The sequence below is a fragment of the Phalangium opilio genome, unplaced genomic scaffold (genome assembly GCF_054372755.1).
Source record: "Phalangium opilio isolate 3A_F unplaced genomic scaffold, DU_Popi_V2 ptg001421l_1, whole genome shotgun sequence".
NCBI classification, from domain to species: domain Eukaryota; kingdom Metazoa; phylum Arthropoda; class Arachnida; order Opiliones; family Phalangiidae; genus Phalangium; species Phalangium opilio.
Window position 1 is genome coordinate 700048 of NW_028324258.1, and position 18181 is coordinate 718228.

The 18181-nt window shown below is 41.0% G+C and overlaps 17 non-coding genes and 35 pseudogenes across 17 annotated transcripts; all 52 read left to right on the plus strand.

Annotated features, from left to right (window-relative positions):
• Positions 1 to 129: 129 nt before the first annotated feature.
• On the plus strand, positions 130 to 232 carry LOC149583177 (5S ribosomal RNA; annotated as a pseudogene).
• A 122-nt stretch (positions 233 to 354) lies between these two features.
• LOC149583178 (5S ribosomal RNA) lies at positions 355 to 473 on the plus strand (annotated as a pseudogene).
• A 137-nt stretch (positions 474 to 610) lies between these two features.
• On the plus strand, positions 611 to 729 carry LOC149583179 (5S ribosomal RNA). The gene has a single exon (XR_016380444.1). It is a non-coding gene; the product is annotated as a 5S ribosomal RNA (ribosomal RNA).
• A 136-nt stretch (positions 730 to 865) lies between these two features.
• Positions 866 to 968, plus strand: LOC149583180 (5S ribosomal RNA; annotated as a pseudogene).
• Positions 969 to 1090: 122 nt separating this feature from the next.
• Positions 1091 to 1209, plus strand: LOC149583181 (5S ribosomal RNA). Its single transcript, XR_016380438.1, has one exon. It is a non-coding gene; the product is annotated as a 5S ribosomal RNA (ribosomal RNA).
• Positions 1210 to 1347: 138 nt separating this feature from the next.
• LOC149583182 (5S ribosomal RNA) lies at positions 1348 to 1466 on the plus strand. Its single transcript, XR_016380445.1, has one exon. It is a non-coding gene; the product is annotated as a 5S ribosomal RNA (ribosomal RNA).
• Positions 1467 to 1603: 137 nt separating this feature from the next.
• Positions 1604 to 1706, plus strand: LOC149583183 (5S ribosomal RNA; annotated as a pseudogene).
• A 122-nt stretch (positions 1707 to 1828) lies between these two features.
• On the plus strand, positions 1829 to 1947 carry LOC149583184 (5S ribosomal RNA; annotated as a pseudogene).
• A 135-nt stretch (positions 1948 to 2082) lies between these two features.
• LOC149583185 (5S ribosomal RNA) lies at positions 2083 to 2185 on the plus strand (annotated as a pseudogene).
• A 122-nt stretch (positions 2186 to 2307) lies between these two features.
• LOC149583186 (5S ribosomal RNA) lies at positions 2308 to 2426 on the plus strand (annotated as a pseudogene).
• A 138-nt stretch (positions 2427 to 2564) lies between these two features.
• LOC149583187 (5S ribosomal RNA) lies at positions 2565 to 2683 on the plus strand. The gene has a single exon (XR_016380446.1). It is a non-coding gene; the product is annotated as a 5S ribosomal RNA (ribosomal RNA).
• A 136-nt stretch (positions 2684 to 2819) lies between these two features.
• On the plus strand, positions 2820 to 2938 carry LOC149583188 (5S ribosomal RNA). The gene has a single exon (XR_016380439.1). It is a non-coding gene; the product is annotated as a 5S ribosomal RNA (ribosomal RNA).
• A 138-nt stretch (positions 2939 to 3076) lies between these two features.
• LOC149583189 (5S ribosomal RNA) lies at positions 3077 to 3195 on the plus strand. The gene has a single exon (XR_016380447.1). It is a non-coding gene; the product is annotated as a 5S ribosomal RNA (ribosomal RNA).
• Positions 3196 to 3332: 137 nt separating this feature from the next.
• Positions 3333 to 3435, plus strand: LOC149583190 (5S ribosomal RNA; annotated as a pseudogene).
• Positions 3436 to 3557: 122 nt separating this feature from the next.
• On the plus strand, positions 3558 to 3676 carry LOC149583191 (5S ribosomal RNA; annotated as a pseudogene).
• A 135-nt stretch (positions 3677 to 3811) lies between these two features.
• On the plus strand, positions 3812 to 3914 carry LOC149583192 (5S ribosomal RNA; annotated as a pseudogene).
• A 122-nt stretch (positions 3915 to 4036) lies between these two features.
• LOC149583193 (5S ribosomal RNA) lies at positions 4037 to 4155 on the plus strand (annotated as a pseudogene).
• Positions 4156 to 4293: 138 nt separating this feature from the next.
• Positions 4294 to 4412, plus strand: LOC149583194 (5S ribosomal RNA). Its single transcript, XR_016380448.1, has one exon. It is a non-coding gene; the product is annotated as a 5S ribosomal RNA (ribosomal RNA).
• Positions 4413 to 4548: 136 nt separating this feature from the next.
• On the plus strand, positions 4549 to 4667 carry LOC149583195 (5S ribosomal RNA). Its single transcript, XR_016380548.1, has one exon. It is a non-coding gene; the product is annotated as a 5S ribosomal RNA (ribosomal RNA).
• Positions 4668 to 4804: 137 nt separating this feature from the next.
• On the plus strand, positions 4805 to 4923 carry LOC149583196 (5S ribosomal RNA; annotated as a pseudogene).
• Positions 4924 to 5060: 137 nt separating this feature from the next.
• On the plus strand, positions 5061 to 5163 carry LOC149583197 (5S ribosomal RNA; annotated as a pseudogene).
• Positions 5164 to 5285: 122 nt separating this feature from the next.
• Positions 5286 to 5404, plus strand: LOC149583198 (5S ribosomal RNA; annotated as a pseudogene).
• Positions 5405 to 5541: 137 nt separating this feature from the next.
• On the plus strand, positions 5542 to 5660 carry LOC149583199 (5S ribosomal RNA; annotated as a pseudogene).
• Positions 5661 to 5797: 137 nt separating this feature from the next.
• On the plus strand, positions 5798 to 5900 carry LOC149583200 (5S ribosomal RNA; annotated as a pseudogene).
• Positions 5901 to 6022: 122 nt separating this feature from the next.
• On the plus strand, positions 6023 to 6141 carry LOC149583201 (5S ribosomal RNA; annotated as a pseudogene).
• Positions 6142 to 6277: 136 nt separating this feature from the next.
• LOC149583202 (5S ribosomal RNA) lies at positions 6278 to 6380 on the plus strand (annotated as a pseudogene).
• A 122-nt stretch (positions 6381 to 6502) lies between these two features.
• Positions 6503 to 6621, plus strand: LOC149583203 (5S ribosomal RNA; annotated as a pseudogene).
• Positions 6622 to 6758: 137 nt separating this feature from the next.
• On the plus strand, positions 6759 to 6877 carry LOC149583204 (5S ribosomal RNA). Its single transcript, XR_016380449.1, has one exon. It is a non-coding gene; the product is annotated as a 5S ribosomal RNA (ribosomal RNA).
• Positions 6878 to 7014: 137 nt separating this feature from the next.
• LOC149583205 (5S ribosomal RNA) lies at positions 7015 to 7117 on the plus strand (annotated as a pseudogene).
• A 122-nt stretch (positions 7118 to 7239) lies between these two features.
• On the plus strand, positions 7240 to 7358 carry LOC149583206 (5S ribosomal RNA; annotated as a pseudogene).
• A 136-nt stretch (positions 7359 to 7494) lies between these two features.
• LOC149583207 (5S ribosomal RNA) lies at positions 7495 to 7613 on the plus strand. The gene has a single exon (XR_016380450.1). It is a non-coding gene; the product is annotated as a 5S ribosomal RNA (ribosomal RNA).
• A 136-nt stretch (positions 7614 to 7749) lies between these two features.
• LOC149583208 (5S ribosomal RNA) lies at positions 7750 to 7868 on the plus strand. The gene has a single exon (XR_016380493.1). It is a non-coding gene; the product is annotated as a 5S ribosomal RNA (ribosomal RNA).
• A 139-nt stretch (positions 7869 to 8007) lies between these two features.
• Positions 8008 to 8126, plus strand: LOC149583209 (5S ribosomal RNA; annotated as a pseudogene).
• A 361-nt stretch (positions 8127 to 8487) lies between these two features.
• Positions 8488 to 8606, plus strand: LOC149583210 (5S ribosomal RNA; annotated as a pseudogene).
• Positions 8607 to 8743: 137 nt separating this feature from the next.
• LOC149583211 (5S ribosomal RNA) lies at positions 8744 to 8862 on the plus strand (annotated as a pseudogene).
• A 137-nt stretch (positions 8863 to 8999) lies between these two features.
• On the plus strand, positions 9000 to 9102 carry LOC149583212 (5S ribosomal RNA; annotated as a pseudogene).
• Positions 9103 to 9224: 122 nt separating this feature from the next.
• On the plus strand, positions 9225 to 9343 carry LOC149583213 (5S ribosomal RNA; annotated as a pseudogene).
• Positions 9344 to 9479: 136 nt separating this feature from the next.
• LOC149583214 (5S ribosomal RNA) lies at positions 9480 to 9598 on the plus strand. Its single transcript, XR_016380451.1, has one exon. It is a non-coding gene; the product is annotated as a 5S ribosomal RNA (ribosomal RNA).
• Positions 9599 to 9734: 136 nt separating this feature from the next.
• LOC149583215 (5S ribosomal RNA) lies at positions 9735 to 9853 on the plus strand. Its single transcript, XR_016380494.1, has one exon. It is a non-coding gene; the product is annotated as a 5S ribosomal RNA (ribosomal RNA).
• A 139-nt stretch (positions 9854 to 9992) lies between these two features.
• On the plus strand, positions 9993 to 10111 carry LOC149583216 (5S ribosomal RNA; annotated as a pseudogene).
• Positions 10112 to 10472: 361 nt separating this feature from the next.
• Positions 10473 to 10591, plus strand: LOC149583217 (5S ribosomal RNA; annotated as a pseudogene).
• A 137-nt stretch (positions 10592 to 10728) lies between these two features.
• On the plus strand, positions 10729 to 10847 carry LOC149583218 (5S ribosomal RNA; annotated as a pseudogene).
• A 137-nt stretch (positions 10848 to 10984) lies between these two features.
• Positions 10985 to 11087, plus strand: LOC149583219 (5S ribosomal RNA; annotated as a pseudogene).
• Positions 11088 to 11209: 122 nt separating this feature from the next.
• Positions 11210 to 11328, plus strand: LOC149583220 (5S ribosomal RNA; annotated as a pseudogene).
• A 136-nt stretch (positions 11329 to 11464) lies between these two features.
• LOC149583221 (5S ribosomal RNA) lies at positions 11465 to 11583 on the plus strand. Its single transcript, XR_016380452.1, has one exon. It is a non-coding gene; the product is annotated as a 5S ribosomal RNA (ribosomal RNA).
• A 137-nt stretch (positions 11584 to 11720) lies between these two features.
• Positions 11721 to 11839, plus strand: LOC149583222 (5S ribosomal RNA). Its single transcript, XR_016380495.1, has one exon. It is a non-coding gene; the product is annotated as a 5S ribosomal RNA (ribosomal RNA).
• Positions 11840 to 11976: 137 nt separating this feature from the next.
• On the plus strand, positions 11977 to 12079 carry LOC149583223 (5S ribosomal RNA; annotated as a pseudogene).
• Positions 12080 to 12201: 122 nt separating this feature from the next.
• On the plus strand, positions 12202 to 12320 carry LOC149583224 (5S ribosomal RNA; annotated as a pseudogene).
• Positions 12321 to 12457: 137 nt separating this feature from the next.
• On the plus strand, positions 12458 to 12576 carry LOC149583225 (5S ribosomal RNA; annotated as a pseudogene).
• A 137-nt stretch (positions 12577 to 12713) lies between these two features.
• On the plus strand, positions 12714 to 12816 carry LOC149583226 (5S ribosomal RNA; annotated as a pseudogene).
• Positions 12817 to 17581: 4765 nt separating this feature from the next.
• On the plus strand, positions 17582 to 17654 carry TRNAT-GGU (transfer RNA threonine (anticodon GGU)). The gene has a single exon. It is a non-coding gene; the product is annotated as a tRNA-Thr (tRNA).
• Positions 17655 to 17728: 74 nt separating this feature from the next.
• TRNAK-CUU (transfer RNA lysine (anticodon CUU)) lies at positions 17729 to 17801 on the plus strand. Its single transcript has one exon. It is a non-coding gene; the product is annotated as a tRNA-Lys (tRNA).
• The last annotated feature ends 380 nt before the right edge of the window (positions 17802 to 18181 follow it).

The window sequence follows — 18181 nt, forward strand, 5'->3', positions numbered from 1 at the left end:
TTTTTTTCCTCTTTTAAATTCCAATAGATATGAAAAAAGCAAACATATTTTCTTTTTGTTATTGTTTTAAAAAGATGATGGTTAATTTGTCTCACTTAATTTAAATTCGAATTATTATCTAGCACTCTCGGCAACGGCCATATCACGCTGAAAACACCGGTTCTCGTCCGATCACCGAAGTTAAGCAGCGTCGAGCGCAGTCAGTACTTGGAAACTTTGCGTGCCGTGGGCTTTTTCACTTTTATTTCCTCTTTTAAATTCCATCAGATATGAAAAAAGCAAACATATCTTCTTTTTCTTATTGATTTATAAAGATGAAGATTAATTAAATTCAAATTATTATCTAGCACTCTCGGCAACGGCCATATCACGCTGAAAACACCGGTTCTCGTCGGATTACCGAAGTTAAGCAGCGTCGAGCGCAGTCAGTACTAGGGAGGGAGACCACTTAGGAACACTGCGTGCCGTTGGCTTTTTCACTTTTTTTTCCTCTTTTAAATTCCAATAGATATGAAAAAAGCCAACATATTTTCTTTTTGTTATTGTTTTAAAAAGATGAAGGTCAATTTGTCTCACTTAATTTAAATTCGAATTATTTTCTAGCACTCTCGGCAACGGCCATATCACGCTGAAAACACCGGTTCTCGTCGGATCACCGAAGTTAAGCAGCGTCGAGCGCAGTCAGTACTTGGGAGGGAGACCACTTAGGAACACTGCGTGCCGTTGGCTTTTTCACTTTTTTTCCTCTTTTAAATTCCAATAGATATGAAAAAAGCAAACATATTTTCTTTTTGTTATTGTTTTAAAAAGATGATGGTTAATTTGTCTCACTTAATTTAAATTCGAATTATTATCTAGCACTCTCGGCAACGGCCATATCACGCTGAAAACACCGGTTCTCGTCCGATCACCGAAGTTAAGCAGCGTCGAGCGCAGTCAGTACTTGGAAACTTTGCGTGCCGTTGGCTTTTTCACTTTTATTTCCTCTTTTAAATTCCATCAGATATGAAAAAAGCAAACATATCTTCTTTTTCTTATTGATTTATAAAGATGAAGGTTAATTAAATTCAAATTATTATCTAGCACTCTCGGCAACGGCCATATCACGCTGAAAACACCGGTTCTCGTCGGATCACCGAAGTTAAGCAGCGTCGAGCGCAGTCAGTACTAGGGAGGGAGACCACTTAGGAACACTGCGTGCCGTTGGCTTTTTCACTTTTTTTTTCCTCTTTTAAAATCCAATAGATATGAAAAAAGCAAACATGTTTTCTTTTTGTTATTGTTTTAAAAAGATGAAGGTCAATTTGTCTCACTTAATTTAAATTCGAATTATTTTCTAGCACTCTCGGCAACGGCCATATCACGCTGAAAACACCGGTTCTCGTCGGATCACCGAAGTTAAGCAGCGTCGAGCGCAGTCAGTACTTGGGAGGGAGACCACTTAGGAACACTGCGTGCCGTTGGCTTTTTCACTTTTTTTTCCTCTTTTAAATTCCAATAGATATGAAAAAAGCAAACATATTTTCTTTTTGTTATTGTTTTAAAAAGATGATGGTTAATTTGTCTCACTTAATTTAAATTCGAATTATTATCTAGCACTCTCGGCAACGGCCATATCACGCTGAAAACACCGGTTCTCGTCCGATCACCGAAGTTAAGCAGCGTCGAGCGCAGTCAGTACTTGGAAACTTTGCGTGCCGTTGGCTTTTTCACTTTTATTTCCTCTTTTAAATTCCATCAGATATGAAAAAAGCAAACATTTCTTCTTTTTCTTATTGATTTATAAAGATGATGGTTAATTAAATTCAAATTATTATCTAGCACTCTCGGCAACGGCCATATCACGCTGAAAACACCGGTTCTCGTCGGATCACCGAAGTTAAGCAGCGTCGAGCGCAGTCAGTACTTGGGAGGGAGACCACTTAGGAACACTGCGTGCCGTTGGGTTTTTCACTTTTTTCCTCTTTTAAAATCCAATAGATATGAAAAAAGCAAACATGTTTTCTTTTTGTTATTGTTTTAAAATGATGAAGGTTAATTTGTCTCACTTAATTTAAATTCGAATTATTAACTAGCACTCTCGGCAACGGCCATATCACGCTGAAAACACCGGTTCACGTCCGATCACCGAAGTTAAGCAGCGTCGAGCGCATACAGTACTTGGGAATACTGCGTGCCGTTGGCTTTTTCACTTTTGTTTCCTCTTTCAAATTCCACCAGATATGAAAAAAGCAAACATATCTTCTTTTTGTTATTGTTTTATAAAGATGAAAGTTAATTAAATTCAAATTATTAACTAGCACTCTCGGCAACGGCCATATCACGCTGAATACACCGGTTCTCGTCCGATAACCGAAGTTAAGAAGCGTCGAGCGCAGTCAGTACTTGGGAGGGAGACTACTTAGGAACACTGCGTGCCGTTGGGTTTATTCACTTTTTTTTCCTCTTTTAAAATCCAATAGATATGAAAAAAGCAAACATATTTTCTATTTGTTATTGTTTTAAAAAGATGATGGTTAATTTGTCTCACTGAATTTAAATTCTAATTATTATCTAGCACTCTCGGCAACGGCCATATCACGCTGAAAACACCGGTTCTCGTCGGATCACCGAAGTTAAGCAGCGTCGAGCGCAGTCAGTACTTGGGAGGGAGACCACTTAGGAACACTGCGTGCCGTTGGCTTTTTCACTTTTTTTTCTCTTTTAAATTCCAATAGATATGAAAAAAGCAAACATATTTTCTATTTGTTATTGTTTTAAAAAGATGATGGTTAATTTGTCTCACTGAATTTAAATTCTAATTATTATCTAGCACTCTCGGCAACGGCCATATCACGCTGAAAACACCGGTTCTCGTCGGATCACCGAAGTTAAGCAGCGTCGAGCGCAGTCAGTACTAGGGAGGGAGACCACTTAGGAACACTGCGTGCCGTTGGCTTTTTCACTTTTTTTTTCCTCTTTTAAAATCCAATAGATATGAAAAAAGCAAACATGTTTTCTTTTTGTTATTGTTTTAAAAAGATGAAGGTCAATTTGTCTCACTTAATTTAAATTCGAATTATTTTCTAGCACTCTCGGCAACGGCCATATCACGCTGAAAACACCGGTTCTCGTCGGATCACCGAAGTTAAGCAGCGTCGAGCGCAGTCAGTACTTGGGAGGGAGACCACTTAGGAACACTGCGTGCCGTTGGCTTTTTCACTTTTTTTTCCTCTTTTAAATTCCAATAGATATGAAAAAAGCAAACATATTTTCTTTTTGTTATTGTTTTAAAAAGATGATGGTTAATTTGTCTCACTTAATTTAAATTCGAATTATTATCTAGCACTCTCGGCAACGGCCATATCACGCTGAAAACACCGGTTCTCGTCCGATCACCGAAGTTAAGCAGCGTCGAGCGCAGTCAGTACTTGGAAACTTTGCGTGCCGTTGGCTTTTTCACTTTTATTTCCTCTTTTAAATTCCATCAGATATGAAAAAAGCAAACATTTCTTCTTTTTCTTATTGATTTATAAAGATGATGGTTAATTAAATTCAAATTATTATCTAGCACTCTCGGCAACGGCCATATCACGCTGAAAACACCGGTTCTCGTCGGATCACCGAAGTTAAGCAGCGTCGAGCGCAGTCAGTACTTGGGAGGGAGACCACTTAGGAACACTGCGTGCCGTTGGGTTTTTCACTTTTTTCCTCTTTTAAAATCCAATAGATATGAAAAAAGCAAACATGTTTTCTTTTTGTTATTGTTTTAAAATGATGAAGGTTAATTTGTCTCACTTAATTTAAATTCGAATTATTAACTAGCACTCTCGGCAACGGCCATATCACGCTGAAAACACCGGTTCACGTCCGATCACCGAAGTTAAGCAGCGTCGAGCGCATACAGTACTTGGGAATACTGCGTGCCGTTGGCTTTTTCACTTTTGTTTCCTCTTTCAAATTCCACCAGATATGAAAAAAGCAAACATATCTTCTTTTTGTTATTGTTTTATAAAGATGAAAGTTAATTAAATTCAAATTATTAACTAGCACTCTCGGCAACGGCCATATCACGCTGAATACACCGGTTCTCGTCCGATAACCGAAGTTAAGAAGCGTCGAGCGCAGTCAGTACTTGGGAGGGAGACTACTTAGGAACACTGCGTGCCGTTGGGTTTATTCACTTTTTTTTCCTCTTTTAAAATCCAATAGATATGAAAAAAGCAAACATATTTTCTATTTGTTATTGTTTTAAAAAGATGATGGTTAATTTGTCTCACTGAATTTAAATTCTAATTATTATCTAGCACTCTCGGCAACGGCCATATCACGCTGAAAACACCGGTTCTCGTCGGATCACCGAAGTTAAGCAGCGTCGAGCGCAGTCAGTACTTGGGAGGGAGACCACTTAGGAACACTGCGTGCCGTTGGCTTTTTCACTTTTTTTTCTCTTTTAAATTCCAATAGATATGAAAAAAGCAAACATATTTTCTATTTGTTATTGTTTTAAAAAGATGATGGTTAATTTGTCTCACTGAATTTAAATTCTAATTATTATCTAGCACTCTCGGCAACGGCCATATCACGCTGAAAACACCGGTTCTCGTCCGATCACCGAAGTTAAGCAGCGTCGAGCGCAGTCAGTACTTGGGAGGGAGACCACTTAGGAACACTGCGTGCCGTTGGCTTTTTCACTTTTTTTTCCTCTTTTAAATTCCAATAGATATGAAAAAAGCAAACATATTTTCTTTTTGTTATTGTTTTAAAAAGATGAAGGTTAATTTGTCTCACTTAATTTAAATTCGAATTATTAAATAGCATTCTCGGCAACGGCCATATCACGCTGAAAACACCGGTTCTCGTCCGATCACCGAAGTTAAGCAGCGTCGAGCGCAGACAGTACTTGGGAGGGAGACCACTTAGGAACACTGGGTGCCGTTGGGTTTTTCACTTTTTTTCCCTCTTTTAAAATCCAATAGATATGAAAAAAGCAAACATGTTTTCTTTTTGTTATTGTTTTAAAATGATGAAGGTTAATTTGTCTCACTTAATTTAAATTCGAATTATTAACTAGCACTCTCGGCAACGGCCATATCACGCTGAAAACACCGGTTCACGTCCGATCACCGAAGTTAAGCAGCGTCGAGCGCATACAGTACTTGGGAATACTGCGTGCCGTTGGCTTTTTCACTTTTGTTTCCTCTTTCAAATTCCACCAGATATGAAAAAAGCAAACATATCTTCTTTTTGTTATTGTTTTATAAAGATGAAAGTTAATTAAATTCAAATTATTAACTAGCACTCACGGCAACGGCCATATGACGCTGAATACACCGGTTCTCGTCCGATAACCGAAGTTAAGCAGCGTCGAGCGCAGACACTACTTGGGAGGGAGACCACTTAGGAACACTGCGTGCCGTTGGCTTTTTCACTTTTTTTTCCTCTTTTAAATTTTAATAGATATGAAAAAAGCAAACATGTTTTCTTTTTGTTATTGTTTTAAAATGATGAAGGTTAATTTGTCTCACTTAATTTAAATTCGAATTATTAACTAGCACTCTCGGCAACGGCCATATCACGCTGAAAACACCGGTTCTCGTCCGATCACCGACGTTAAGCAGCGTCGAGCGCAGTCAGTACTTGGGAGGGAGACCACTTAGGAACACTGCGTGCCGTTGGGTTTTTCACTTTTTTTTCCTCTTTTAAAATCCAATAGATATGAAAAAAGCAAACATGTTTTCTTTTTGTTATTGTTTTAAAATGATGAAGGTTAATTTGTCTCACTTAATTTAAATTCGAATTATTAACTAGCACTCTCGGCAACGGCCATATCACGCTGAAAACACCGGTTCTCGTCCGATCACCGAAGTTAAGCAGCGTCGAGCGCAGTCAGTACTTGGAAACTTTGCGTGCCGTTGGCTTTTTCACTTTTATTTCCTCTTTTAAATTCCATCAGATATGAAAAAAGCAAACATTTCTTCTTTTTCTTATTGATTTATAAAGGTGATGGTTAATTAAATTCAAATTATTATCTAGCACTCTCGGCAACGGCCATATCACGCTGAAAACACCGGTTCTCGTCGGATCACCGAAGTTAAGCAGCGTCGAGCGCAGTCAGTACTTGGGAGGGAGACCACTTAGGAACACTGCGTGCCGTTGGGTTTTTCACTTTTTTTCCTCTTTTAAAATCCAATAGATATGAAAAAAGCAAACATGTTTTCTTTTTGTTATTGTTTTAAAATGATGAAGGTTAATTTGTCTCACTTAATTTAAATTCGAATTATTAACTAGCACTCTCGGCAACGGCCATATCACGCTGAAAACACCGGTTCACGTCCGATCACCGAAGTTAAGCAGCGTCGAGCGCATACAGTACTTGGGAATACTGCGTGCCGTTGGCTTTTTCACTTTTGTTTCCTCTTTCAAATTCCACCAGATATGAAAAAAGCAAACATATCTTCTTTTTGTTATTGTTTTATAAAGATGAAAGTTAATTAAATTCAAATTATTAACTAGCACTCTCGGCAACGGCCATATCACGCTGAATACACCGGTTCTCGTCCGATAACCGAAGTTAAGAAGCGTCGAGCGCAGTCAGTACTTGGGAGGGAGACTACTTAGGAACACTGCGTGCCGTTGGGTTTATTCACTTTTTTTCCTCTTTTAAAATCCAATAGATATGAAAAAAGCAAACATATTTTCTATTTGTTATTGTTTTAAAAAGATGATGGTTAATTTGTCTCACTGAATTTAAATTCTAATTATTGTCTAGCACTCTCGGCAACGGCCATATCACGCTGAAAACACCGGTTCTCGTCGGATCACCGAAGTTAAGCAGCGTCGAGCGCAGTCAGTACTTGGGAGGGAGACCACTTAGGAACACTGCGTGCCGTTGGCTTTTTCACTTTTTTTTCCTCTTTTAAATTCCAATAGATATGAAAAAAGCAAACATATTTTCTATTTGTTATTGTTTTAAAAAGATGATGGTTAATTTGTCTCCCTTAATTTAAATTCGAATTATTATCTAGCACTCTCGGCAACGGCCATATCACGCTGAAAACACCGGTTCTCGTCCGATCACCGAAGTTAAGCGGCGTCGAGCGCAGTCAGTACTTGAAAACTTTGCGTGTCGTTGGCTTTTTCACTTTTATTTCCTCTTTTAAATTCCATCAGATATGAAAAAAGCAAACAAATCTTCTTTTTCTTATTGATTTATAAAGATGAAGGTTAATTAAATTCAAATTATTATCTAGCACTCTCGGCAACGCCCATATCACGCTGAAAACACCGGTTCTCGTCGGATCACCGAAGTTAAGCAGCGTCGACCGCAGTCAGTACTTGGGAGGGAGACCACTTAGGAACACTGCGTGCAGTTGGCTTTTTCACTTTTTTTCCTCTTTTAAATTCCAATAGATATGAAAAAAGCAAACATATTTTCTTTTTGTTATTGTTTTAAAAAGATGATGGATAATTTGTCTCACTTAATTTAAATTCAAATTATTATCTAGCACTCTCGGCAACGGCCATATCACGCTGAAAACACCGGTTCTCGTCGGATCACCGAAGTTAAGCAGCGTCGAGCGCAGTCAGTACTTGGGAGGGAGACCACTTAGGAACACTGCGTGCCGTTGGCTTTTTCACTTTTTTTCCTCTTTTAAATTCCAATAGATATGAAAAAAGCAAACATATTTTCTATTTGTTATTGTTTTAAAAAGATGATGGTTAATTTGTCTCACTGAATTTAAATTCTAATTATTATCTAGCACTCTCGGCAACGGCCATATCACGCTGAAAACACCGGTTCTCGTCCGATCACCGAAGTTAAGCAGCGTCGAGCGCAGTCAGTACTTGGGAGGGAGACCACTTAGAAACACTGCGTGCCGTTGGCTTTTTCACTTTTTTTTTTCCTCTTTTAAATTCCAATAGATATGAAAAAAGCAAACATATTTTCTTTTTGTTATTGTTTTAAAAAGATGAAGGTTAATTTGTCTCACTTAATTTAAATTCGAATTATTAAATAGCATTCTCGGCAACGGCCATATCACGCTGAAAACACCGGTTCTCGTCCGATCACCGAAGTTAAGCAGCGTCGAGCGCAGACAGTACTTGGGAGGGAGACCACTTAGGAACACTGGGTGCCGTTGGGTTTTTCACTTTTTTTCCCTCTTTTAAAATCCAATAGATATGAAAAAAGCAAACATGTTTTCTTTTTGTTATTGTTTTAAAATGATGAAGGTTAATTTGTCTCACTTAATTTAAATTCGAATTATTAACTAGCACTCTCGGCAACGGCCATATAAGCTGAAAACACCGGTTCACGTCCGATCACCGAAGTTAAGCAGCGTCGAGCGCATACAGTACTTGGGAATACTGCGTGCCGTTGGCTTTTTCACTTTTGTTTCCTCTTTCAAATTCCACCAGATATGAAAAAAGCAAACATATCTTCTTTTTGTTATTGTTTTATAAAGATGAAAGTAAATTAAATTCAAATTATTAACTAGCACTCACGGCAACGGCCATATGACGCTGAATACACCGGTTCTCGTCCGATAACCGAAGTTAAGCAGCGTCGAGCGCAGACACTACTTGGGAGGGAGACCACTTAGGAACACTGCGTGCCGTTGGCTTTTTCACTTTTTTTTCCTCTTTTAAATTTTAATAGATATGAAAAAAGCAAACATGTTTTCTTTTTGTTATTGTTTTAAAATGATGAAGGTTAATTTGTCTCACTTAATTTAAATTCGAATTATTAACTAGCACTCTCGGCAACGGCCATATCACGCTGAAAACACCGGTTCTCGTCCGATCACCGACGTTAAGCAGCGTCGAGCGCAGTCAGTACTTGGGAGGGAGACCACTTAGGAACACTGCGTGCCGTTGGGTTTTTCACTTTTTTTTCCTCTTTTAAAATCCAATAGATATGAAAAAAGCAAACATGTTTTCTTTTTGTTATTGTTTTAAAATGATGAAGGTTAATTTGTCTCACTTAATTTAAATTCGAATTATTAACTAGCACTCTCGGCAACGGCCATATCACGCTGAAAACACCGGTTCACGTCCGATCACCGAAGTTAAGCAGCGTCGAGCGCATACAGTACTTGGGAATACTGCGTGCCGTTGGCTTTTTCACTTTTGTTTCCTCTTTCAAATTCCACCAGATATGAGAAAAGCAAACATATCTTCTTTTTGTTATTGTTTTATAAAGATGAAAGTTAATTAAATTCAAATTATTAACTAGCACTCTCGGCAACGGCCATATCACGCTGAATACACCGGTTCTCGTCGGATCACCGAAGTTAAGCAGCGTCGACCGCAGTCAGTACTTGGGAGGGAGACCACTTAGGAACACTGCGTGCAGTTGGCTTTTTCACTTTTTTTCCTCTTTTAAATTCCAATAGATATGAAAAAAGCAAACATATTTTCTTTTTGTTATTGTTTTAAAAAGATGATGGATAATTTGTCTCACTTAATTTAAATTCGAATTATTATCTAGCACTCTCGGCAACGGCCATATCACGCTGAAAACACCGGTTCTCGTCGGATCACCGAAGTTAAGCAGCGTCGAGCGCAGTCAGTACTTGGGAGGGAGACCACTTAGGAACACTGCGTGCCGTTGGCTTTTTCACTTTTTTTCCTCTTTTAAATTCCAATAGATATGAAAAAAGCAAACATATTTTCTATTTGTTATTGTTTTAAAAAGATGATGGTTAATTTGTCTCACTGAATTTAAATTCTAATTATTATCTAGCACTCTCGGCAACGGCCATATCACGCTGAAAACACCGGTTCTCGTCCGATCACCGAAGTTAAGCAGCGTCGAGCGCAGTCAGTACTTGGGAGGGAGACCACTTAGAAACACTGCGTGCCGTTGGCTTTTTCACTTTTTTTTTTCCTCTTTTAAATTCCAATAGATATGAAAAAAGCAAACATATTTTCTTTTTGTTATTGTTTTAAAAAGATGAAGGTTAATTTGTCTCACTTAATTTAAATTCGAATTATTAAATAGCATTCTCGGCAACGGCCATATCACGCTGAAAACACCGGTTCTCGTCCGATCACCGAAGTTAAGCAGCGTCGAGCGCAGACAGTACTTGGGAGGGAGACCACTTAGGAACACTGGGTGCCGTTGGGTTTTTCACTTTTTTTCCCTCTTTTAAAATCCAATAGATATGAAAAAAGCAAACATGTTTTCTTTTTGTTATTGTTTTACAATGATGAAGGTTAATTTGTCTCACTTAATTTAAATTCGAATTATTAACTAGCACTCTCGGCAACGGCCATATAAGCTGAAAACACCGGTTCACGTCCGATCACCGAAGTTAAGCAGCGTCGAGCGCATACAGTACTTGGGAATACTGCGTGCCGTTGGCTTTTTCACTTTTGTTTCCTCTTTCAAATTCCACCAGATATGAAAAAAGCAAACATATCTTCTTTTTGTTATTGTTTTATAAAGATGAAAGTAAATTAAATTCAAATTATTAACTAGCACTCACGGCAACGGCCATATGACGCTGAATACACCGGTTCTCGTCCGATAACCGAAGTTAAGCAGCGTCGAGCGCAGACACTACTTGGGAGGGAGACCACTTAGGAACACTGCGTGCCGTTGGCTTTTTCACTTTTTTTTCCTCTTTTAAATTTTAATAGATATGAAAAAAGCAAACATGTTTTCTTTTTGTTATTGTTTTAAAATGATGAAGGTTAATTTGTCTCACTTAATTTAAATTCGAATTATTAACTAGCACTCTCGGCAACGGCCATATCACGCTGAAAACACCGGTTCTCGTCCGATCACCGACGTTAAGCAGCGTCGAGCGCAGTCAGTACTTGGGAGGGAGACCACTTAGGAACACTGCGTGCCGTTGGGTTTTTCACTTTTTTTTCCTCTTTTAAAATCCAATAGATATGAAAAAAGCAAACATGTTTTCTTTTTGTTATTGTTTTAAAATGATGAAGGTTAATTTGTCTCACTTAATTTAAATTCGAATTATTAACTAGCACTCTCGGCAACGGCCATATCACGCTGAAAACACCGGTTCACGTCCGATCACCGAAGTTAAGCAGCGTCGAGCGCATACAGTACTTGGGAATACTGCGTGCCGTTGGCTTTTTCACTTTTGTTTCCTCTTTCAAATTCCACCAGATATGAGAAAAGCAAACATATCTTCTTTTTGTTATTGTTTTATAAAGATGAAAGTTAATTAAATTCAAATTATTAACTAGCACTCTCGGCAACGGCCATATCACGCTGAATACACCGGTTCTCGTCGGATCACCGAAGTTAAGCAGCGTCGACCGCAGTCAGTACTTGGGAGGGAGACCACTTAGGAACACTGCGTGCAGTTGGCTTTTTCACTTTTTTTCCTCTTTTAAATTCCAATAGATATGAAAAAAGCAAACATATTTTCTTTTTGTTATTGTTTTAAAAAGATGATGGATAATTTGTCTCACTTAATTTAAATTCGAATTATTATCTAGCACTCTCGGCAACGGCCATATCACGCTGAAAACACCGGTTCTCGTCGGATCACCGAAGTTAAGCAGCGTCGAGCGCAGTCAGTACTTGGGAGGGAGACCACTTAGGAACACTGCGTGCCGTTGGCTTTTTCACTTTTTTTTCCTCTTTTAAATTCCAATAGATATGAAAAAAGCAAACATATTTTCTATTTGTTATTGTTTTAAAAAGATGATGGTTAATTTGTCTCACTGAATTTAAATTCTAATTATTATCTAGCACTCTCGGCAACGGCCATATCACGCTGAAAACACCGGTTCTCGTCCGATCACCGAAGTTAAGCAGCGTCGAGCGCAGTCAGTACTTGGGAGGGAGACCACTTAGAAACACTGCGTGCCGTTGGCTTTTTCACTTTTTTTTCCTCTTTTAAATTCCAATAGATATGAAAAAAGCAAACATATTTTCTTTTTGTTATTGTTTTAAAAAGATGAAGGTTAATTTGTCTCACTTAATTTAAATTCGAATTATTAAATAGCATTCTCGGCAACGGCCATATCACGCTGAAAACACCGGTTCACGTCCGATCACCGAAGTTAAGCAGCGTCGAGCGCATACAGTACTTGGGAATACTGCGTGCCGTTGGCTTTTTCACTTTTGTTTCCTCTTTCAAATTCCACCAGATATGAAAAAAGCAAACATATCTTCTTTTTGTTATTGTTTTATAAAGATGAAAGTAAATTAAATTCAAATTATTAACTAGCACTCACGGCAACGGCCATATGACGCTGAATACACCGGTTCTCGTCCGATAACCGAAGTTAAGCAGCGTCGAGCGCAGACACTACTTGGGAGGGAGACCACTTAGGAACACTGCGTGCCGTTGGCTTTTTCACTTTTTTTTCCTCTTTTAAATTTTTATAGATATGAAAAAAGCAAACATGTTTTCTTTTTGTTATTGTTTTAAAATGATGAAGGTTAATTTGTCTCACTTAATTTAAATTCGAATTATTAACTAGCACTCTCGGCAACGGCCATATCACGCTGAAAACACCGGTTCTCGTCCGATCACCGACGTTAAGCAGCGTCGAGCGCAGTCAGTACTTGGGAGGGAGACCACTTAGGAACACTGCGTGCCGTTGGGTTTTTCACTTTTTTTTCCTCTTTTAAAATCCAATAGATATGAAAAAAGCAAACATGTTTTCTTTTTGTTATTGTTTTAAAATGATGAAGGTTAATTTGTCTCACTTAATTTAAATTCGAATTATTAACTAGCACTCTCGGCAACGGCCATATCACGCTGAAAACACCGGTTCACGTCCGATCACCGAAGTTAAGCAGCGTCGAGCGCATACAGTACTTGGGAATACTGCGTGCCGTTGGCTTTTTCACTTTTGTTTCCTCTTTCAAATTCCACCAGATATGAGAAAAGCAAACATATCTTCTTTTTGTTATTGTTTTATAAAGATGAAAGTTAATTAAATTCAAATTATTAACTAGCACTCTCGGCAACGGCCATATCACGCTGAATACACCGGTTCTCGTCCGATTACATCTACGCTACATCTGAGACCTCACAACACCGCTCCCGGATGGGCTCGAACCACCAACCGTTCGATTAACAGCCGAACGCGCTTACCATTGAGCCACGGAAGCCCGAAAATTAAATGTTCGTCAGGTATTGTGGAAAAACTCTGACATTTTACGTTACATCTGAGACGTCACATCACTTCTCCCGGATGGGCTCGAACCACCAACCTATTGGTTAACAGCCGAACGCGCTAACCATTGAGCCACGGAAGCTCAGAAAATAAATGGTTATCACGTATTATGGAAAAAGTTTGACTTTTCACGCTACATCGGAGACCTCACAACACCGCTCCCGGATGGGCTCGAACCACCAACCTTTCGGTTAACAGCCGAACGCGCTAACCATCCGCCACGGACGCCCAAAAATTAAATGGTCGTCAGGTATTGTGGAAAAACTTTGGCTATTTACGTTACATTTGAGATCCCAAAACACCGCTCCCGGGTGGGCTCGAACCACCAACCTTTCGATTAACAGCTGGACGCGCTAATTATTGCGCCACGGAAGCCCAAAAATGAAATGTTCGTCAGGTATTGTGGAAAAACTCTGACATTTTACGTAACATCTGAGACGTCACAACACCGCTCCCGGATGGGCTCGAACCACCAACCTCTCGGTTAACAGCCGAACGCGCTAACCATTGCGCCACGGACGCCCAAAAATTAAATGGTCGTCAGGTATCGTGGAAAAACTTTGGGTTTTTACGTTACATTAGAGATCCCACAACACCGCTCCCGGGTGGGCTCGAACCACCAACCTTTCAATTAACAGCCGAACGCGCTAACCATTGAGCCACGGTAGCCCAGAGATTAAATGTTCGTCAGGTATTGTGGAAAAACTCTGACATTTTACGTTACATCTGAGACCTCACAACACCTCTCCCGGATGGGCTCGAACCACCAACCTATTGGTTAACAGCCGAACGCGCTAACCATTGCGCCACTGAAGCCCAAAAATTAAATTTTCGTCAGGTATTGAGGTAAAACTTTGACTTATTACTTCACATCTGAGACCTCACAACACCGCTCCCGGATGGGCTCGAACCACCAACCTTTCGGTTAACAGCCGAACGCGCTAACCATTCGCCACGGACGCCCAAAAATTAAATGGTCGTCAGGTATTGTGGAAAAACTTTGGCTATTTACGTTACATTTGAGATCCAAAAACACCGCTCCCGGGTGGGCTCGAACCACCAACCTTTCGGTTAACAGCCGAACGCGCTTACCATTGAGCTATGGAAGCCCGAAAATTAAATGTTCGTCAGGTATTGTGGAAAAACTCTGACATTTTACGTTACATCTGAGACGTCACATCACTTCTCCCGGATGGGCTCGAACCACCAACCTATTGGTTAACAGCCGAACGCGCTAACCATTGAGCCACGGAAGCCCAAAAATTAAATGCTCGTCAAGTATTGTGGAAAAACTCTGACATTTTACGTTACATCTGAGACGTCACAACACCGCTCCCAGGAGGGCTCGAACCACCAACCTATTGGTTAACAGCCGAACGCTCTAACCATTGAGCCACGGAAGCCCAAAAATTAAATGTTCGTCAGGTATTATGGAAAAAGTTTGACTTTTCACGCTACATCTGAGACCTCACAACACCGCTCCCGGATGGGCTCGAACCACCAACCGTTCGATTAACAGCCGAACGCGCTAACCATTGAGCCACGGAAGCCCGAAAATTAAATGTTCGTCAGGTATTGTGGAAAAACTCGGACATTTTACGTTACATCTGAGACGCCACAACACTTCTCCCGGATGGGCTCGAACCACCAACCTATTGGTTAACAGCCGAACGCGCTAACCATTGAGCCACTGAAGCTCAGAAAATAAATGGTTATCACGTATTATGGAAAAAGTTTGACTTTTCACGCTACATCTGAGACCTCACAACACCGCTCCCGGATGGGCTCGAACCACCAACCTTTCGGTTAACAGCCGAACGCGCTAACCATTCGCCACGGACGCCCAAAAATTAAATGGTCGTCAGGTATTGTGGAAAAACTTTGGCTATTTACGTTACATTTGAGATCCCAAAACACCGCTACCGGGTGGGCTCGAACCACCAACCTTTCGATTAACAGCTGGACGCGCTAATTATTGCGCCACGGAAGCCCAAAAATGAAATGTTCGTCAGGTATTGTGGAAAAACTCTGACATTTTACGTAACATCTGAGACGTCACAACACCGCTCCCGGATGGGCTCGAACCACCAACCTCTCGGTTAACAGCCGAACGCGCTAACCATTGCCTCACGGACGCCCAAAAATTAAATGGTCGTCAGGTATTGTGGAAAAACTTTGGGTTTTTACGTTACATTAGAGATCTCACAACACCGCTCCCGGGTGGGCTCGAACCACCAACCTTTCGGTTAACAGCCGAACGCGCTAACCATAGCGCAACGGAAGCCCAAATATTAAATGGTCGTCAGGTATTGAGGTAAAACTTTGACTTTTTACTTCACATCTGAGACCTCACAACACCGCTCCCGGATGTGCTCGAACCACCATCCTTTCGGTTAACAGCCGAACGCGCTAACCATTGCGCCACGGACGCCCAAAAATTAAACGGTCGTCAGGTATTGTGGAAAAACTTTGGCTATTTACCTTACATTTGAGATCCCAAAACACCGCTCCCGGGTGGGCTCGAACCACCAACCTATTGGTTAACAGCCGAACGAGCTAACAATTGAGCCACGGAAGCTCAGAAAATAAATGGTTATCAAGTATTATGGAAAAAGTTTGACTTTTCAAGCTACATCTGAGACCTCACAACACCGCTCGCGGATGGGCTCGAACCACCAACATTTCGATTAACAGCCGAACGCGCTAACCATTGAGCCACGGAAGCCCAGAAATTAAATGTTCGTCAGGTTTTGTGGAAAAACTCTGACATTTTACGTTACATCTGAGACGTCACAACACCTCTCCCGGATGGGCTCGAACCACCAACCTTTCGGTTAACAGCCGAAGGCGCTAACCATTCGCCACGGACGCCCAAAAATTAAATGGTCGTCAGGTATTGAGGTAAAACTTTGACTTTTTACTTCACATCTGAGACCTCACAACACCGCTCCCGGATGGACTCGAACCACCAACCTTTCGATTAACAGCTGAACGCGCTATCCATTTAGCGACGGAAGCCCAAGAATTAAATGCTCGTCAAGTATTGTGGAAAAACTCTGACATTTAACGTTACATCTGAGACGTCACAACACCGCTAACGGGAGGGCTCGAACCACCAACCTATTGGTTAACAGCCGAACGCTCTAACCATTGAGCCACGGAAGCCCAAAAATTAAATGTTCGTCAAGTATTGTGGAAAAACTCTGACATTTTACGTTACATCTGAGACCCTACAACACCTCTCCCAGGTGGGCTCGAACCACCAACCTTTCGGTCAACAGCCGAACGCGCTAACCATTGCGCCAAGGAAGCCCAAAAATTAAATGGTAGTCAGGTATTGTGGAAAAACTTTGGCTATTTACGTTACATTTGAGATCCAAAAACACCGCTCCCGGGTGGGCTCGAACCACCAACCTTTCGGTTAACAGCTGAACGCGCTGACCATTGCGCCACTAAAGCCCAAAAATTAAATTTTCGTCAGGTATTGAGGTAAAACTTTGACTTTTTACTTCACATCTGAAACCTCACAACACCGCTCCCGGATGGGCTCGAACCACCAACCTTTCGGTTAACAGCCGAACGCGCTAACCATTCGCCACGGACGCCCAAAAATTAAATGGTCGTCAGGTATTGTGGAAAAACTTTGGCTATTTACGTTACATTTGAGATCCAAAAACACCGCTCCCGGGTGGGCTCGAACCACCAACCTTTCGGTTAACAGCTGAACGCGCTGACCATTGCGCCACTAAAGCCCAAAAATTAAATTTTCGTCAGGTATTGAGGTAAAACTTTGACTTTTTACTTCACATCTGAAACCTCACAACACCGCTCCCGGATGGGCTCGAACCACCAACCTTTCGGTTAACAGCCGAACGCGCTAACCATTCGCCACGGACGCCCAAAAATTAAATGGTCGTCAGGTATTGTGGAAAAACTTTGGCTATTTACGTTACATTTGAGATCCAAAAACACCGCTCCCGGGTGGGCTCGAACCACCAACCTTTCGGTTAGCGCGTTGAGCTGTTAATCGAAAGGTTGGTGGTTCGAGCCCATCCGGGAGCGGTGTTGTGAGTTCTCAGATGTGAAGTAAAAAGTCAAAGTTTTACCTCAATACCTGACGAAAATTTAATTTTTGGGCTTCAGTGGCGCAATGGTCAGCGCGTTCATCTGTTAACCGAAAGGTTGGTGGTTCGAGCCCACCCGGGAGCGGTGTTTTTGGATCTCAAATGTAACGCAAATAGCCAAAGATTTTCCACAATACCTGACGACCATTTAATTTTTGGGCGTCCGTGGCGAATGGTTAGCGCGTTCGGCTGTTAACCGAAAGGTTGGTGGTTCGAGCCCATCCGGGAGCGGTGTTGTGAGGTCTCAGATGTGAAGAAAAAAGTCAAAGTTTTACCTCAATACCTGACGAACATTTAATTTTTGGGCTTCCGTGGCTCAATGGTTAGAGCGTTCGGCTGGTAACCAATAGGTTGGTGGTTCGAGCCCTCCCGGAAGCGGTGTTGTGACGTCTCAGATGTAACGTAAAATATCAGAGTTTTTCCACAATACTTGACGAGCATTTAATTTTTGGGCTTCCGTGGCGCAATGGTTAGCGCGTTCAGCTCTTAATCGAAAGCTTGGTGGTTCGAGCCCATCCGGGAGCGGTGTTGTGAGGTCTCAGATGTGAAGTAAAAACTCAAAGTTTTACCTCAATACCTGACGAAAATTTAATCTTTGGGCTTCAGTGGCGCAATGGTCAGCGCGTTCAGCTGTTAACCGAAAGTTTGGTGGTTCGAGCCCATCTGGGAGCGGTGTTGTGAGGTCTCAGATGTGAAGTAAAAAGTCAAAGTTTTACCTCAATACCTGACGAAAATTTAATTTTTGGGCTTCAGTGGCGCAATGGTTAGCGCGTTCGGCTGTTAACCAATAGGTTGGTGGTTCGAGCCCATCCGGGAGAGGTGATGTGACGTCTCAGAGGTAACGTAAAATGTCAGAGTTTTTCCACAATACCTTACGAACATTTAATTTCTGGGCTTCCGTGGCT